Source organism: Pinus tabuliformis, chromosome 5_2 (assembly GCF_031772625.1).
Source record: "Pinus tabuliformis cultivar Carrire ecotype Pingquan chromosome 5_2, CPIR1, whole genome shotgun sequence".
Taxonomy (NCBI): domain Eukaryota; kingdom Viridiplantae; phylum Streptophyta; class Pinopsida; order Pinales; family Pinaceae; genus Pinus; species Pinus tabuliformis.
In genome coordinates, this window is record NC_142306.1 from 1,129,386 (window position 1) to 1,133,452 (window position 4,067).

Below are 4,067 nucleotides of genomic sequence, written 5' to 3' on the forward strand. Positions count from 1 at the left end.
GAAACAAAAGTGACAAAAAAAACAACAAAAGACTATAAAAGCAAGACTTACCCAAAAAAGCTGCGAAGACCAAGTCGAAGTTTCCTATATGCCTTATGAATCCCATAGCTCCAAGATCAAATGTGAAAATTACCTCTAGCAGTGTCCATTAAATATATTTGATTGATTTTTGGTTTATGACACAAAGGCCAAAAATCTAGGAAAAAGTGACACATGGTGGAAGTTTCTAAAATTAACTCAAGTGTAACTCCAACTGCTAAAAATAGATCCCTATTTTTTAGGTATTATTTTTAACCTTTTTCATTTTTCTTTTTTGGGAAAGGCTGCCATGAATGCATGGAAAAATTTCAAAGTTCTGTGGAGAACGAAGAAACTCACTGACACATGCATCGGGTAGTTTTCGAGGGAATGCTTGAGCACAATTCCTAGGCTGAGTGGCTCTGGCTGCCTCTGATGCTTTGCACAATTTCCTAGCTAAAGATAGGCTTCCAGCTGGGTCTGCACAATTGTGTAGTCAAAGCTCACTACTAGGTTGAACTACACATTTCCTGAGAGTAAGGTTGGTTTCCCTCTAGGATTGTGTAGATCATCAAGGCAATACTAGAACTGGTTTGCAACCAAGTCAAGAGGTCAGCTTGTGGTTAGATGAAAAAACAAGTACACGAACACAAGTTGTAAAGAAAAATATAAAACTCAATGAAAGCATAAGTACCTGGTTAGTGTAAGATAAGTTGATGGGAATTTTAGTATGGAGGCTCCAAAACAAAGTGTAGGCAAAATTTTGGAGGCTGGCTATTGTCGCTACAACATTGTCGAAAAACTGGTAGAACTCCATCTCTCTCTATGGACCTTGTCTCATTCAAATAAATTCTAACTCCTCTAGAATTATTGTTTGATTATTTAATCATTATGTCTCCTTCACTAGCTTGAGTTAAAGATATAGTCCCTACCATTCTATTGGTCGGTCATCATACATACCAATCCAAGTCAACTAAGTCGTTTCAATTGGGGATGAAGGGTATATTGATGTACAAGTAATATAAACTATCATACTATTAGTTTCATATTTGGTGTTGCTCCGCTGCCAACAGGCTTTGATAGTACCCCGGTAGAGTCACTTTAGGAACAAAAGCATTGCTCCACTTCCAGTGAGCCTAGATAGTGATACCAAGAAAAGATGATGACTCCATAAATTACTTGAACCTCTGAAGGGTGTGCTGAAGTAAAACTTCCTCACATCAACTTGAGATATACACGGACACACGCGACCCTTTCTCTTCTTCGACACGCTTTACAATCTTCTACTTTGGGATGATCTTGGAACAAACTGTCCTCAGACAAGCGGCTCAGCAGGTTTCAGTATTAATTCAAGCAAAATATTACATACCAAGTTAAGCTTCTAGAGTAGAGCTTTCTAGTCTCTGGTCTCTGAGAGCTCAGAATACAAACACTCTTACACTCACACACTCGCACTCGATGATCAAATACTCACACAAAACCACTATATATAGAACTAAAAGCATATGAAAATTATTGAGGGTCCTTGTCTGACATTGCTTAGCCGAGACAGTGTGTACACAATATTCTCTAGTACAAAACGCACTAACAAAAAGTAAGATACTACCAAGGTCCTTTCGGACTTCGGTCACTGTCTTAATCTGATCCTGGATCGTGATCTTCTGATGATTGAGACGGAAGCTTTTGCTTTAACCAAGAAGTATTCAGCCACCTCAAATATTCGTCCTCCCATGTGGGGTCATTTTGTTCTTGAGCATCTTGGTACATGTCTACGAACATTGTTTCCTTTTCCTTGGATACCTTCTCTTTTCCTTTTGAGCTGGCCATGACTGTAGAAGATTCGCCTTTAAGTGGTGCCTGTGAAGTTTGTCCTGTGTCAAACTTTATTGTATCTGTCGTGACATAAAGATTATTTTGAGGGAAAACATATTCATTGTCAGCTTTAGTCCATCTGTTAACATAGGCAAGTGGATCGATTTCTATGTTAAGGAAAGAATCTTTTTTACTTTTACAAAACTCGAGCATAGTTTGAACTGACAGCTCCACTCCATCTAATAATTCCCACTTGAAGATTTGGAACATACTGACCGATCGTTCAATGGCATATTGGACCGATAGCTTGCAATCATGGCTGATATTTTCTTGTTGTTGCCACCCTAGTTCAAAAATCATAGAGGAGCATGTTGAAGTTGATAATAACAAATTGATCAGGAAAACTACATCATCAGTCCAATTTCCAGACATTACACTAATCGTAATGAAGGTCTTTTGATTAATTAACAATTTAATAACGCCAAATCTTCCTTGAAGCGTCTCTAATGTTCTGATCAATGACAATTTTTCTGGTAGCTTCAGGGTGTGGAATTCTTTAAGCCATAATGTAATTTTCTTGATTTCTTCTTGATTATTGGCGATCTTGGATGCCTCAACTTTACATGGACCATATACTTGTGCAAAAGGATTTGGCACTATAGGAGTTCTGAATTCCATACTTTGATAATCCCATGGTGCAGAGAAAGTTCTCAAATATTGTAGTGATCTTTCTACACATTGAGAAGCTCTGGTTTGCATCTTCTTTTGACATAGGCCATTTCGAATTTCCCAATCTGCAAATGGTGCAAAAAGCTCATACTGGGGAAATGAATCTGTACCTGCAAAATTCTCATCGTTGCTTTGGAGGAACGCAGCTTCCAATTCTTCAAAAAGATCAGGAATTCTCAAAGATTTCAAAAATCTTTCAACCTTCTCATTCATATTAATTTCTTCTAAATCTAACATCTTGGTAGTAGTATATACAGCAAAAGAAAAATCAACTCCTCCAATTATCTGATAATAATTCAAAATCTGCAAAACTCTGATCATGTCATCAATATAGCTTTTGGTCCAGTAATCATCAAGAGTCTTGAAAAACAGCTTTACTTTCATATTGGGTAAAGGATATACCTTCACCAAATCTTCATCTAAACCCAACAGAATACCAACATTTTTAGTCTGCCAAGCTTGGCATTGTTGTATCTACTGATTTCTTCGGAGTCTCAGTCCAACTATCTTTTTAATTTCTTTAACAACATCATTAAGAACAATATCAAGAAGTTGGAATCTTTTGACAAAGGTTTCAAAGCTGTCATCTAAAGGAGTCTTACCACAAAGATCAAAAATGTCTCTGTGAACATGAGCTTTGTTCATTTCTCTAGTAAGAGCATCAACTAAATAATTTGAGTTACCAGGAACCCATTCAATAACAAAATCATACATTTGAAACCACATTTTCCATGCCAAGAGTCGTCCTCGTGCAAGCTGTTTAGAAATCTTGGCTGTTAAAAGATATTTAAAATTCAAAGAATCTGTTCTGATTAAGAATCTGGCGGGAGCTAAATAAAGCTCGAATTTTTGTATACCATTGAATATAGCAAGGGTTTCTTTTTCAGCTGGAAAATAATTCTTCTGGTGAACTAAAAATTTGCCATAGGCATATGCACACAATACTTCTTCTTTTTCTTCTCCTTCTCCCTTTCTTTCAAAAAGTACTGCTGCCCAAAAATTATCAGAGGCATCAGTATGCAATATGAGAAAACCATTACCTGGTGGTTTTAGCTCGGGGAGATTTTGACATTTAGCTTTTAACATTTGAACTGCGTTTGTGGCCTCAGATGACCAACTAGAATGTAGATGTTTACAGATTTGAGCAGTTTTTTCAGAGAGTCTAGGAATGTATTTATGTACATAATTCAAAATTCCTAGAAAACGCTGAATCATCTTAACATCACGCAATTGATCAGGGAAATCAGATAATTTGGTAAGAACATGAGGCTGCATCTGAATTTTCCCATGGCTAACATGAATACCTAAAAAATAAATGCTATCTTGAAAGAGAAGCATCTTCATTTCTGACAAAACAAGACCATGCTGTTTTGCTTCCTCAAGAAAGATCTGTAAATGCTTCAAATGTGTTTCAAGATCAGGACTATGAACCAAAATATCATCAATATATACAACAATGAAATCATATTTACCAAAGATATGATCCATTCTTCTCTGGAAGAAGGTGG